The sequence below is a fragment of the Sciurus vulgaris genome (assembly GCF_902686455.1).
Source record: "Sciurus vulgaris genome assembly, chromosome: 8".
Lineage (NCBI taxonomy): Eukaryota > Metazoa > Chordata > Mammalia > Rodentia > Sciuridae > Sciurus > Sciurus vulgaris.
In genome coordinates this window covers 92278548-92294878 of record NC_136468.1, presented here as the reverse complement: position 1 = coordinate 92294878, position 16331 = coordinate 92278548, and positions in this window count along the sequence as shown.

Genomic DNA, 16331 nt, shown 5'->3' with positions numbered 1-16331 from the left:
ATTTCCTAGGAAAATAAGAATTGCCAAATCTAATTGAACTAGAGAAAGAGAATTGGAATATACTAATAATCATGGATGTAACTGAAAATATATTGCAAGAATGACTTGGCCCAGATGAATTTATAAGTAAGACTATGGACTATCAAAAATAGATGTTAAATGATTTCAAATTCTAGGGGATAGCATGAGAGAGAAATTCCTCAAATGATGGTAGTAATACTTTGATCCTAAATCATGATATTTAAAATAAAAGTAAATATCACCTTCTCATATAGGTACGAAAGAACCTAAATAACATAATAACAAATATGGAAGTATATATGCCATGAGTTTATAGTTTAACTAGAAACATGAGATTTAACATTTCTCAAATTAATAAAGTCCATAGTAATGTGGCTGAATGAGAAAAAAAATAAAAACAAACAATAATGATACAATAAACTTGGAAAATGGTGAAGACATGCATCCCTATTTTAAAAAGTAGAAATAAAATAAAATAAACTCTTAAGTGTAAATAAGATCAAAGAGAACCCTTTTTAGGCCTTCACACAGGCAGGATTCTGGAGCATGAATGACAAAAGGTTTTCAGGGTCTCTGCTCATTCTGGCAGGTTGGTGACCCTTGTGTGGCAAGAGCTGGTTGAAGCTTGATGTATCAACAAGCATCCACGTTCAGCAGAAAGAGTTTCGAGACTGAGTCACCGTTTCTATCACTAGTGCAGGTCTGGAAAAAGGCAGCATATATTCTATGAATACCATGAGATGAAGAATAAAAGAATATTTATTTTCGCATTATTGTTAACATTTCTGAATGTTCTGGCAAATACAGTATGATAAGTGTGTGGGGGGGGAATGTTGCCATTATTTCTAATGTGCTGCCTAGCTTGAGTTGACTCAGGCCATGTTGAGTGAAGATCTCTATCATGGCCACTCACATAGCAGTGAACGTGGATAAAACAGCAACATGCCCTTCAAGGGACAGCGATGGGTCAGCCACACAGCAAGCAGGGGGCATCACCCAAGGACAGTCCAAGGAGGGATACTGTCTCCTCCTCACCTCTTGTGCTCACCCCTGCCCTTTGGAATAAGCGTCACCAGCCCCAGTCTGGTCCCCAGTATCACTACTGGAGTATATTTCCAAGGAATTGTGAGTCATGCAGAATATCAGGAAAATAAGGGGCAATTTCTTGCCACAGGAAGAATAAGAGCCAGCAAGATGATAGTCCTGGAATCTAGCTCTGCCTTTGTTGTGCAGCCTTACAAACAACTTTTGTGCTGATCATCTGCAGAGGAGAGAGGAGAGAAGAGAAAAGAAGGGGAGGAGACGGGAAGGGAAGGGAGGGGATGTGGGTGGAGAATCTCTAACCTCTCCTTTTCTGCTGCAATATAATCACATTGTTTACTGGCAAAAATTAATGCGCTTTCTAATAATGGAGCCCAGAAATTGTTCACACCAACAATTGTCAAATTATTATAATCACATTATCCTTGAGAAAATAAAATAGGATAACAATCTCGGTCTTTGCTTTTGCTAAAATAAAGACTTTTCATATAATCTGCTGAAAAATGTGTTGAACACTGTGTTATTATCTGAATGGAGTTCTATTTGGCAACTGATTTAATCAACTGTTTCACAATTTGTCATACATTGATGCCAGTTAATTTGGTTGTCTGACAATGGGAAATTTGCTTCAGAAGACTTGATTATTATGTGGCATCACCCTTCAGACTTCTAAATTAAATACCACAGATTTGAGCCATAATGCCCAGTCTGTCTATAAATGAACAAACAAGTAAATAGATAAACATTCTTACTTCTCAGGATGGAAGGAAAAAACAACCAAATGCCTTTTCATTGATGTTCTCAGTTACGACATCATACTCACGAAGTAGGATTTTCACATTAATTTACATATGTGTGACCCTTGGCAATTATTTACAACCTGTTTTCTAGTATGTTCCTAGATGTTCCATATACCCAAGTTAATTTTTAACATTCCGTAGGAATTTTGAGTCACCTTGAAATGACAAAATGTTGGTGTGAAGGGGAAGGAAAGATAAGGAATAATAATAATAATAATTCTAGTTCACCTTAAGGGGTTCAAACTGATGCTCTTAAGTGGAAGGAGAGTAGAAGATAATATTGTCAAAGGATGGGAGGTTGGTTTCGAACAAGTGAAATGAGTTTCTGAGACCTATTGAACATTTTGTGGATCTATTGCCTTGTTAATCATAGTTAATAATAATATATTGTGTATTTCAGAATTGCTGAGATTAAATTTAAAATGTCTCACTATCAAAACTGATGGGTAACACATGAGGTCATAGATATGCTATATTAATTTGGTCTAATCATGGCACATTGTATACATATATCAAAGCATCATGTTATACCCGAGAAATATATTATTACATTTTGTCAGTTAAGCATAATATTAATAAAAATAAAATAAATATAAAGGAGTGATTCAGAATGCAAACTTGGGAGTGAAATTCAGCGCTGGTACTTATACCTAAGTACCTGCTGCAAAGTCACTGTTTTTGATTTGAGGCGCTGTTTCTGTGCCTCAGTTTTGTCATCTGACAAGTGACTAAAACATCATTTTGGTTGTTATTAATAAGATAATATGCAAAGCACTTAGAACAGCGCCTAGCCCACAAGGAAGCTGCTAGTTTCACATAGGTTACAGCATCTCATTTCATCCTCTCAGTAGCTCTGACAGGCAGCTATGAGTTTCTTCATTTCAGAGTTGAGGAAGGGTTAAACATTCAATGATCTCCCAGGGCAACACAGCCCAGGAGAGCTGACATTTGTTCCAGGTAATTCTTTTCAGGTCCTGGCTTTTGGGCACGGCACTTGGCTGTCTCCTGTGGAACCTCCTGGGACAGCCATCAGATTAGGTGTGAAGGCACAGACTGGAGAGGAGGACTTAATATTAAAAGCAGGGAGGAGGACAGTTGAGTGCATTTTTTCCAGACTCTTCTGCCTGGGAACATAAGTCACACACTCATCCCTTTATAATTAACCAGCAAGTTCCTGGGCATGAGCATTTCAACCAGAATTTATTAAGCAAATAATCTTTGTGCCAGACCCTGAGCTGGATGTTGAAGTTAATAGAAGGAGAGAAAAAGAAAGAGAATGTATCCTGAGGGAGCTCAGTCTAAGGGAAGAGGTGGGCGTGCAGAGGGTGGGCTTGGGGAGAGCCCGTAACTCGGGGCAGCGATCTATATGGTAGAGCTACTCATGTTGGGCCATCGGGAGGACGATGGGGAAGTCAGGGAAGATTTTAAATAGAAAGTAGCATTTGCACTGGGTTTACGCAACAGTTCTGATGCACAAAAACCCACACACGTGCCTGGGGCCTTTGTGGTGGTGATGGCGAGAAGGGTGATGGGTGAACTAGCTGAGAACTTCGGGTGCACCAGGAGACAGAAGCCAGGACGTGAAAGGCTGCACCAGAGCCAAGAGCCAGAGCCTGATTTCAGACATGGTGAAGAGGTAGTAGAAGTTGTTTTATAAGCTGGAGAAATAAAATGAAAAAGAACTGTTTTAAAATAAAGACAAAACAAAGCAGAGTCTATGACTGCAGAAGAGGACTGAGAAGAGTCTGGAGGTGAGGAAGAGGGCTGGAGAAGAACCTCACCCAGCAGTGGAGGTGAGGAAACGTGTGTCTGTCTGTCTGTCTCTGTCTTTGAGTTCTCCATGAGGGACTTGCTGAAGAAGAGGGTCACCGATGCCCAGCTGCCTCCACAAGGTCTGGAGGAGACCACTAGCCTCCCTCCTTGAGGGCCTGGGATGACTGAGCGGGAAGAGGCGGGCTGCATACCATGATTCTCTGAGGCATCCCTTCTACTTACAGCCGCCATGAGGGAGTAACTCAAGGGAACGCCCCACGTCACCTCAGCCACCAGAGCTCATCCCAACCTCAGAGTCCTCAGATGAAACTCTCCATGTCTTTAACTTTCCCCTGGGATTCCTATGAAGTTCTTAGCTACACAAGTTTTCTCTAAACAGCAAGTTTTCTAATTCTTCTATCTTTGGAACCTCAAAAGCCAGGAGTCTGTCTGGGGGCGGATGATAAAGACAATCATCCGTAGGTAACTTACAGAAAATAGCTATCTTCTAGGGGAAGAATTGCTTTTGAAAGCTGTCTTACAAAGACAGGTGTGTTACTACTCTATTACTTTTACCTGAAGTTGGCAGACAAGGCAACTTTGGGAATGAGAGTGAGACGTTTAGGCCAAAGAGAAAGTAATAAATATCCCTTTCATTATTTATCACTTTAAGTTCCTAGAGAAATAAAAGTGTCATGTAACTGAGCTAACATGTGTGTCATGACTTTCAGTGTTTGTGAAGAGAAAACGAAAATCCCATAGTGTAAAGATGATGCTCGTCTGTATGTTGTCAAAATGAAACCAGAAAGTGTGGATCAACATTAATGGAAAACCTGTGATGAGAAGCTTAGCACACTCCTGTACTGAACTGGGAGAAGTTTCCTTCTCTCTCTCCCTCCCTTTCTTCTTCTTACTACTTTGTCTCATTATTTACTTGTGTGTTATTTTATTAATTGTTACTAAAAAGCTGCTGATTTATAAGTACAATGAGCCTAAGCTCATTCTGGATTTGAAAACAGGGAGAATTCCTAATTTTCTAAAATGTTGTTTGGGGTTGATAGAGATACATCAAATCTTACCTTCTTGTTATAGGCCCTGATAGAGTCATCATTTGTATTAAAATGTTCAACATCTCTAGCAATTAGAGAAATGTAAATTAAAACTATGCTGAGATTTCATCTCACTTCACTCAGAATGGCAATTATCAAGAATACAAGTAACAATAAATGTTGGTGATGATGTTGGAGAATAGGTACACTTATATGTTGCTGGTGGAGTTGCAAATTGGCACAAGCACTCTAGAAAGCAATGTGGAGATTCCTCAGAAAATTAGGAATGGAACCACCATTTGACCCAGTTATCTAATTCCTCAGCATATATAGTGACAAGCTCAAATCAATTTTTATAGTAGCTCAATTCGTAATAGGTAAGCTAGGGAACCAATCTAGGGTGTCCTTCAACAGATGAATGGATAAAGAAAATGTGGTGTATATATACAATGGAATATTACTCAGTCATAAAGAAGAATGAAATTATGGCATTTGCCAGTAAATGAATGCAACTGGAGAGTATCATACTAAGTGAAATAAGCTAATCCCTGAAAACCAAAGGCTGAATGTTCTCTCTGATCTGTGAATGCTGCACACAATAAGGTGGGTGGGGAGGGAAGAATAGAAGTTCATTGGATTAGACAAAGGGGAATGAAGGGAAGGGAGAGGGAGGGGAATAGGAAAGACAGTAGAAAGAATCAGACACAACTCTCCTATGTTCATATATGAATACATGACCAGTGAAACTCCACAACATGTACAACCACAAGAATGGGAAGTTATACTCCGTGTATGTATAATGTCAAAATACACTCTACTGCCATGTATAACTAAAAAGATGAAAAAAAAAAATACCAAGGATAATTTTCTAAAAATATCCTCCACATTTTAACTCAGACCAATTTAATTAAAAGTGAAAAATTTTAAAAAGCAAAAGAAACACAATTTTAAAAATAATGAGCTGGAAAGATTTTCAAGACTTATTCAGGAGGGAAGAGGGTGAGCGGTGACAGGCTAGCCCGACTCCTTGGAGGTGACATTGCCTCCCTCGGTCTGCCAAGCCACCATGGTGGAAGGAAGCAGTGGGTGATAAAACACACATGAGCAACAACTCTAGGAAAAGGGAACATTACAGGGAAAACAAGGATATTTGGAAAGAGATACTAATGGAGAAAGTGTGAGGGCAGAAAAAGGACTTGTATTCAGGCGTTCTAAAATCCAAAATCAAACTCTTAATGGCTGGCCAGTGACAGACTAGACAGGGCTCCATGCCAGTGAGGCAGACCTGTTTCTTTGCCTGGGTTTAAAGCTGCCACTACTTTCTTTTTTAAAATGATACATGATAAAATAATTTATTCTGCCTCAGTACTTGTACACCCTTGGCAACTCCTGATTCCTGTAGACCAGTTTCATTTGCAGATCATAAGAGAGGTGTATCCACTTTAGGTTTTAGGCTTTAGGTAAAGAGAGATCTTGTATGAAGTAAAGAGAAGTGGCAGTTTTCCAGTTTGAAAAATCTCCAAGATCTGCATTCACATAAGGCATGTATACCTGTAAGACGTATTTTCATAAAACAGTAGTGTACATTCACATCATAAATATATTTTTTAATATTTCATTTTATCAGACAACTACCTACAAAGTACAAGGCCATAGGAAATTAGGTGTCATTATTTGACACTGTCTTATGAGTGGAAACAACTGCAAATTTTAATCCTATGACTCAAATGATTCTAAGCAAGACAATTGAGAACAATTCTACCTGCTGCTCCGAAGCACCTAGAGTGTATCTGGGTTTGTTAAAAGCCTGGAAATGACAATCATGTATGTATGAATGGTTCTCATATAAATGGGGAAACCAGCTGGCTATGCAGATTCTAGGTGTACACTGGAAGGCTGGACAGGAAAAATTACAAAGCCAATCAGTTTTACATCCCTGAACTTCCCTTGCTTTTCAGCCCCCACCTCCAAAATGTTCTCACTAGCAATGAAGTTCTGCTCTCAGTTGTCCATAAACTCCCAACACTAAAAATTCTGAAAAGGACATACCTCACCATGTGGCATCCCAGGAAAGCTGTGGAAGCAGCTTGGAGGCCTTCTGAACCCTGAGGTTCACACCATGGATGGCTTCCCTCTCCAGTTTCAACCTGGTGGACACTCTACATGAGTATGTTGAGAATATCTGATGACAAGGTTAATGCAACTTTGCCCTGGTTCGCTTTGGCTCCATCACTTTTCTTTATGATTCTTATACATTCAGATTACATGAATTTAGAATTATTACTTCTAGGGTACAGCAGACCCACACAGGGAGCTGGGTATCTTCTCTTCTTTTTTTATTTCCTAAAACAATGGAATAAGATAGGCGTTTTCCTTTCCTTGACATGCTAGTAGAACCAGGAGTGGGGCTTTTGGGAAGTAGATTTTCATCAGTATTTTATATTTTTGAGGATTTTAGGATTTTCTAATTATTTTCAAGCCAAGTTTGATGATTTGTCCATTTTTTCTAAATTTTAAAATGTGACTTTATTCACATAAAGGTTGTCAAATTATTGTCTTATGATATATTGAATGCACACTGTATCCATCCCTTTCTGTGTTTCTAATATTGTTTGTTTCTTTCCTCTTTTTTTCTTGAGCAATATGACCAGTATTTTTTCAATCTCTGAAGAACTAGGCTTTGACTTTGTGATGTTCTTTAATGTATATTTCTTCTCTGTGTCGTTAATTTTCATTCTTTCTTTTACAAGTTCATTTATTCTCTTTCCTTGAATTTAATTTTGAATTGAAACTTTCCCTCCTTTGTTTATAACCTCTCTTAATTTCTAAATATCTAATTCTGTATCAAAATGAGTAGTGATAGAAAATAGAACATTCAAATGAGTCAAGTGACAAGAGCTTAATAAAGGGATTATTTGTAAATTGAAGGCAGTATGTACAACTACTTCGCATAATAAAATCTTAAGTTCATCTCTTTATCTAATTATCTATCCTATAATACTATGGTCTCAGGAAACTTTACCTACAATTCCCATTCCCAATCCTCCATAGTACTCTGTGGTCATATCTTAGTTTTGTATCTCATATCTCAACAGGTAGCATTCCAGACTCACTTGAAACAATGTAGAAGGCATTTTATACCCTTAGGTTCACAACTTGGACAGCTGCCTTTTCAATTTCATTGTCATGGATACTCTATATTAATATGTTGAGATTAGTCAATGACTAGGTGAACCTAATTTTGCCCTAATTGGCTATATTTCTATCAATTTTTACTGTTTTGACATATGTGTTACTAAGGGTTTTTTGTTTGTTTGTTTGTTTGTTTGTTTGTTTGTTTTCTGTGACCAAGAACAACTTAGAAAAGGAAAAGTCTATTTGGGGGATTATAGTTTCAGAAATTAAGTTCACAATAGGCAGACTCCATTGCTCTGGAGCTGAGGTAAAGCAGAACATCATGGTGGGAAGGTGTGGCCAAGGGAAGAGGCTCAGCTCACGGTGTCCATGGTATCCAGTAAAAAGACACAGAGAAAGGGAGGGATGAAGAGAGAGAGAGGGACAGAGTGAGAAGGTATATGTGTGTGTGTGTGAGAGAGAGAGATGGAGAGAGGGAAAGTTGTGCCAGGGATAGAATACACTATTCTTGGTGGCACACCCCCCAGTGACCTACTTCCTCCAACCAGCTCCCACCTGCCTATACTTATCACCCAGTAATCCATTCATATTATTATTTTTTTCTTTTTATTATTATTTATTGTACATATTTATGGGCTGCATCATGATAATTTGATACATGTATATAACATGTAATGATCAAATCAGAGAAATAATTTCAAAAATTTACTTTGGAAAGAAACTCCTTATTGAACTCTTCATTAGGATGAATTTTTTTAAAAATTTATTATTATTGTAAACAAATGGGATACATGTTGTTTCTGTTTGTACATGAGTAACAGCATACCATTTGCATAATCATACATTTACATAGGGTAATGATGTTTGAATCATTCTGCTATTTTTTTCCTCCCCCCCACCCCTCCCACTATACAGTCCCTCCTTCCTCCATTCTTGCTCCCCTCTCACCCCCCATTATGTGTCATCATCCGCTTATCAATGAGATTATTCATTCTTTGGATTTTAGAGATTGGCTTATCTCATGTAGCATGATATTCTCTAATTTCATCCATTTGCCTGCAAATGCCATGATTTTATTATTCTTTATGGCTGAGTAATATTCCACACTTTCTTTATCTATTCATCAACTGAAGGACATCTAGGTTGGTTCCACAGTCTGGCTATTGTGAATTGAGCAGCTATGAACATTGATGTGGCTGTATCTCTGAAGTATGCTGATTTTTAAGTCCTTTGGGTATAGGCCAAGGAGTGGGATAGCTGGGTCAAATGGTGGTCCAATTCCAAGCTTTCTGAGGAATCTCCATACTGGTTTCCAGAGTGGCTGCACTAATTTGCAACCCCACCAGAAATATATGAGTGTACCTTTTTTCCCCACATCCTCTCCAACACCTATTGTTGCTTGTGTTCTTGATAATCGCCATTCTAATTGGGGTGAGATGAAATCTTAGGGTAGTTTTGATTTGCATTTCTCTTATTACTAAAGATGTTGAACATTTTTTCATATATCTGTTGATCACTTGTACATGTTCTTCTGTGAAGTGTCTGTTCATTTGTTAGCCCATTTGTTGATTGGATTATTTGTATTCTTGGTGCAGAGTTTTTTGAGTTCTTTATATATTCTGAAAATTAGTGCTCTATCTGAAGTATGAGTGGCAAAGATTTTTTCCCACTCTTTAGGTTCTCTCTTCACATTGCTGATAGTTTCCTTTGCTGAGAGAAAGCTTTTTAGTTTGAATCTATCCCAGTCATTGATTCTTGCTTTTATTTCTTGTGCTATGGGAGTCCTGTTAAGGAAGTCTGATCCTAAGCCAACAAGTTGAAGATTTGGACCTACTTTTTATTCTATAAGATGCAGGGTCTCTGGTCTTATTTCAAGGTCCTTGATCCATTGTGAGTTGATTTTTTTGCAGGGTGAGAGATAGGAGTTTAGTTTCATTCTGTTGCATATGAATTTCCAGTTTTCCCAGCACCATTTGTTGAAGAGGCTATCTTTTCTCCATTGCATATTTTGGCACCTTTGTCTAGTATGAGAAAATTGTATTTATTTGGGTTTGTGTCTGTGTCCTCTTTTCTGTACCTTTGATCTACCTGTCTATTTTGGTGCCAATACCATGCCGTTTTTGTTACTATGGCTTTGTAGTGTAGTAGAATTTCTGGTATTGTGATACCCCCTGTTTCATTCTTCCTGCTAAGGATTGCTTTAGCTATTCTGGGTTTCTTATTCTTCCAGATGAATTTCATGATTGCTTGCTCTATTTCTGTAAGGTATGTCATTGGGATTTTAATTGGAATTGCATTGAATCTGTATAGCACTTTTGGTACTATGACCATTTTGACAATATTAATTCCTATCCAAGAACATGGGAGGTCTTTCCATTTTCTAAGGTATTCCTCAATGTCTTTCTTCAATGTTTTGTAGTTTTCATTGTAGAGATATTTTACCTCTTTGGTTAGATTGATTCCCAAGTTTTTTTTTTTTTTTTTTTTTTGAGGCTATTGCAAATGGAGTTGTTTTCCTCATTTCCCTTTCAGCTGTTTCATTGCTTGTATATAAAAATGCTTTAGATTAATGCATGTTGATTTTATAGCCTGCAATTTTGCTGAATTCATTGATGAGGTCTAGAAGTTTTCTGGAGGAGGTTTTTGGATCCTCTAAATAAAGAATCATGTCATCCGCAAATAGTGATAGCTTAAGTTCCTCTTTTCCTATTCGTATCCTTTTAATTTCTTTAGTCTGCCTAATTGCTCTGGCTAAAGTTTCGAGGACAATGTTGAATAGAAGTGGTGAAAGAGGACATCCCTGTCTTGTTTCCATTTTTAAAGGGAATAGTTTTAGTTTTTCTCCATTAAGAATGATGTTGGCCATGGGCTTAGCATAAATAGCCTTTACAATGTTCAGGTATGTTTCTACTATCCCTATTTTTTCTAGTGTTCTGAGCATGAAGGGGTGTTGTATTTTGTCAAACGCTTTTTCTGCATCAATTGAAATAACCATATGATTCTTATCCTTAAGTCTTTTGACATGATGAATTACTTTTATTGATTTATGGATGTTAAACCATCCTTGCATTCCAGGGATGAACCCCACTTGATCGTGGTGCACAATTTTCTTAATGTGTTTTTGGATACAGTTTGCCAATATTTTGTTAAGAATCTTTGCATCTATATTCATCAAGGATATTGGTCTAAAATTTTCTTGATGTGTCTTTGCCTGGTTTGGATATGAGGGTGATATTAGCTTCATAGAATGAGTTCGGTAGGGTACCCTCCTTTTCTATTTCCTGGAATACTTTGAGAAGTATTGGAATGAGTTCTTCTTTGAAGGTCTTGTAGAACTCGGCTGCAAATTCATCTGGCTTTTCTTGGATGGTAGATTTTTAATGGCTTCTTCTATTTCACTGCTTGATATTGATCTGTTTAAATTGTGTATGTCGTCCTGGTTCAGTTTGGGAGGAGCATATGTCTCTAGAAATTTTTCAATGTCTTCAGTAGTTTCTATTTTGTTGGACTACAGATTTTCAAAGTAGCTTCTCATTATGTTCTGTATCTCAGTGGTGTCTGTCGTGATATTTCCTTTTTCATCATGAATTTTAGAAATTTGAGTTTTTTCTCTCCTTCTCTTTGTTAGTGTGGCTAAGGGTTTGTCTATTTTGTTTACTTTCTCAAAGAACCAACTTTTTGTTTTGTCAGTTTTTTGAATTGTTTCTTTTGTTTCAATTTCATTGATTTCAGCTCTGATTTTAATTATTTCCTGTCTTCTACTACTTTTGCTATTATTCTGTACTTTTTTTCTAGGGCTTTGTGCTGTAATGTTAGGTCATTTAGTTGTTGACGTTTCATTCTTTTCTGGAATGCACTCCATGCAATGAATTTTCCTCTTAGTACCGCTTTCACAGTGTCCCAGAGATTTTGATATGTTGTATCGTCGTTCTCTAAGAATTTTTTTTATCTCCTCCCTGATGTTTCCTGTTATCCATGTTTCATTCAATAGCATATTATTTAGTCTCCAGGTGTTGGAATAATTTCTGTTTTTTATTTTGTCATTGATTTCTATTCACAGTCCATTATGATCTGATAGAACACAAGGCAGTATCTCTATTTTTTTGCATTTCCTAAGGGCTGCTTTGTGGCATAACATATGGTCTATTTTCAAGAAGGTTCCATGTGCTGCTGAGAAGAAAGTGAATCATTTGTTGATGGATGGAATATTCTATATATGTCTATGAAGTCTAGGTTATTGATTTTGTTATTGAGTTCTATGGTTTCTTTGTTTAGTTTTTGTTTGGAAGATCTATCTAGTGGTGACAGCGGTGCATTAAAGTCACCCAGAATTATTGTGTTGTGGTCTATGTGATTCCTGGAATTGAGAAGGATTTGTTAGATGTACAGGGATGCACCATTGTTTGGGGCATAAATATTTACTATCGTTATGTCTTCCTGATTTATGGTTCCCTTAAGCAGTATGAAATGTCCTTCTTTATCCCTCTGACTAACTTTGGCTTGAAGTCCACTTTATCTGAAATAAGGATGGAAACCCCTGCTTTTTTACTGAGTCCATGTGCATAGTAGGTTTTTTCCCATCCTTTCACCTTTAATCTGTGGATGTCGTTTTCTATGAGATGGGTCTCTTGCAGGCAGCATATTGTTGGGTCTTTCTTTTTAATCCATTCTGCCAGTCTGTGTCTTTTGATTGATGCGTTTAGGCCATTAACATTCAGGGTTATTATTGAGATATGTTTTGTATTCCCAGTCATTTGGCTTATTTTTGGTTTTTAAGCTGGTTTGGTTTCTCCTTTGAGTGGTTTTTCTCTAAGGTAGTTCCTCTCTTTGCTGACTTCCATTGTTGTTTTTCATTTTCTCCTCATGGAATATTTTGTTGAGAACATTCTGTAGTGCAGGCTTCCTATTTGTAAATTCTTTTAACTTTTGTTTATCATGGAAGGATTTTATTTCATCCTCAAATCTGAAGATTAGTTTTTCTCTGTATAGGATTCTTCACTGGCAACCATGTTCTTTCAGAGCTTGAAATATGTTGTTCCAGGCCCTTCTAGCTTTTAACGTCTGGGTTGAGAAGTCTGCTGCTATCTGTATTGGTCTCCCCCTATATGTAATCTGTTGCTTTTCTCTCGCGGCCTTCCAAATCCTATCTTTATTTTGAATGTTAGGCATTTTCATTATAATGTGCCTTGGTGTGGACCTGTTGTGATTTTGTGCATTTGGTGTTCTGTAAGCCTCTTGTATTTGATTTTCCATTTCATTTGTCAGGTTTGGGAAATTTTCTGATATTATTTCATTGAATAGATTGTTCATTCCTTTGGTTTGTAACTCTGTGCCTTCCTCAATCCCAGTAATTCTTAAATTTGGTCTTTTCATGATGTCCCATAGTTCTTGGAGATTCTGTTCATGATTTTCTTACCATCTTCTCTGTTTGGGCAACTTTATTTTTAAGATTAAATATTTGGTCTTCATTGTCTGAGGTTCTGTCTTCCAAGTTGTCTAGTCTGTTGGTGATGCTTTCCATTGAGTTTTTTATTTGGTTTATTGTTTCCTTCATTTCAAGGATTTCCATTTTTTTTTTTCTGTTTTTTTTTTTTTTTTTTTTTTTTTTTTTTGAGAATCTCTATCTCTTTGTTGAAATGATCTTTTGCTTCCTGCATTTGCTCTTTCAGCTTATTGGTATTATCATTCATTGCCTGCATTTGCTCTCTTATCTCATCCTTTGCTTCACACATCATCTTAATCATGTATAATCTGAAGTCCTTTTCTGACATTTCTTCTAACATACTGTCATTGGATTCTATTAATATAGAATCTAGATTTGTTTGGATCATTTTCTTCCCTTGTTTTTTCATGTTGTTCATGTATCTTCTCCTCTAGTAGTGCAGATCTGGGCTATTGCAGATTTCCCCCTATAGGATTATAGTGGCCCTATAGGTTTCCAAAACCCTTTCTTTAAGGGGAGATCAATATTAGCAGTGCCCAATTCAGACAGTATGCAATCCTAGACCAAATAGTCCCTATGAGGACAACAGCAAAATTGTCATAATAACCAGAGTGAGTTCAAATATTATCTTCAGTAAAACAGATTTGCAATAAGATCTGCAGTTTCAAATGGAAGACAAGAAGATGCAGAGGGATGTAGAATGTGGCTGTTAATGAGATAAGAAAAGAATATACAGAAGTTCTAGATAATAGAAAGGGTGAGAGTGTAATCAAAAGAAATTGGATGTTAGCATGCAAAAAAGGGAGAAAAAGACTGTGAGGGAACAGGTAAACAAAAGGACAAGAGAGCAAGAAGTGTAAAAAAATAAAAACTTAAACTCTTTCAATAAGGAGAAAAAAGAAAATTTACAGTATAACAGTCATATAGTAATGAAACCTCCCAGTGTTCAGTAGCCTGATGCAGGAGAGGTACCTGACAATGAGCTTCAAGCCTCCAGCAGGCATCTCAGGATGGGTTTTGAAACCAGCTAAAGATTGGAGCTACGGCTTCCAGGATTATCCAAGATGGCCACTCTGGCTTCCAAATGTGTTGGCAAATGGGGAGCTGCAGCTCAGGGTGTGGCCGTGGTCAGCAGGAGGTCCTGGAGGCGGGATGTGGTTGGTGAAGCAGGGGTCCTGGATGTCGGGTGTGTTTGGTGTGGTTGTGGGATCCTGGAGGCTGGTTGCAATCAGTTGGTCTGGGGTCCCAGTGATAGGGCGCAGTCAGTTGGTCTGGGTGTCCTGGCGACAGGGAGCAGTCAGTCGATGTGAGGGCCCCAGAGGCAGGGAGTGATGGGTCGGGCTGAGGGATCCTGGAGATGGGACTCAGTCAGTCCGGCCAGGGGTCTTACGGGGCCTGGCTGTTGTCTCAAAATGGCAGCAGCCACGTGTAATCAAACCTGCAGGTACTGTAACAGTGAACTTCCAGGAAATAGCAGGCAGCTGGTGCTCCACTGGCAGTCAGCAATCAGTTTGTTGACTGTTGTGGGACAATCGGGAGGTGAACCTCGTGTGTTGGGTGATGGATAGGTGTAAGGCAGGTGATGGACAGGCGAGAGGCAGGCAAATGGTGGATGATAGGTGCCTGACAGTGAGCAATCAAGAAACCCCATTCATATTATTAATCCATCAAGTTGGGTGATCGGCTGATGAGGTTACAGCTCTCATAATCCTTTTATGTTCCTGCACTGCCTAACACGTGAGCTTTTCAGGGGACATCTTGTGCTCAAATCATAACCATATGTTTTATATATTACATAAATTCAGAGTTATGTCATCAAAAATATAACAGACCCAGTTCTGACCTGTCTTTAACTATCCCTCCTCCCATTTAGTTATCAGTGCTATAGTTTTGCCTTTATAGCCATTTCTTAATTTAGATTTCCCTTTTTGGTCATCATAACTTCATCTTGCTTCTGGATCTTTCTGGAACCAATTTCTTTCTAGAGTTCAGTTCTCAGTATTTCTTTCACTGAGTGAGTATCTGTAAGTGGAATTCATTCCCTAGAATTCTTGTGATGTGCTCCCCACTTGAGACCCCTCACTTCAGTGGTATAGGCATAAAAATTCATGTTTAGAGATGACTTCTTCACTCTCAGAGCAAGAGCAAATTTTACTACTTCATAAGGCCAGAGAATGGAATAGTTTCAGTTTTTGTCATTTCTGTGACTGAAAGAGCTGAGAAGAGCAACTCAAAGAGGAAAGTTTATTTTGACTCATAGTTTCAGAGGTAAGGTCCATGTGTCACTGAAGCTCCAATCCTCAGTTCCTATGTTCTAAAGAAAGAAAATTTAAAGTCAGACACTGAGAGCCACGAGAGATAACTTTATTATAGGAGAAAGTAAAGTAAGGTTGAAGCCAAGAACACTGTCAAGAGAGAGACAGCAGGTCATCTCCAAACAGAGAACAAAAGGGGGCTGGGGATATAGCTCAGTTGGTAGAATGCTTGCCTTGCATGCTAAAGGCCCTGAGTTCAATCCCCAGCACTGAGAGAGAGAGAGAGAGAGAGAGAGAGAGAGAGAGAGAAAGAGAGAGGAAGGAAACAGTGCTGCTTCCATGTTTACTACTCTTGGATGCTTTCCTTGAGAACTGAGAACCACCTTCTGCACCCTTTGTCAATCAGGTGCTCAACTCCTCCTCCATATTGAACGGTGGAATTTTTGACCCTAATTGATCTTCTTTAGAATTGTCACAGTGGCCATCCCATTGGGGTGCTTCCTCTACAAGTCAGTCTTATGTTAGTATGGGTTCTGGGGTCAGTAATGGGTCAGAAGTTACCTTAGTGCACCTGTGGTACTAAAGAAACCTCCCTTCTAAAATATATGGAGGTAACTGTGGCCAAAACTTCTAGCTTTATCCTGATCTCTGTGGACCCTGTCAAGAGTTAGTGCCATTTACCATTCATTCTTGATGCATTTCAAAATAATTAGCCCCAAAATAAGTTCATTTTGTTTCTGTTTGTTTACTCACAACGTCTGTATACTGATATTTTTCTACAGATTATCTGCAACAAGTTGTTTACTCATATGCCTTGGCAGTAACTTAAAGAAAA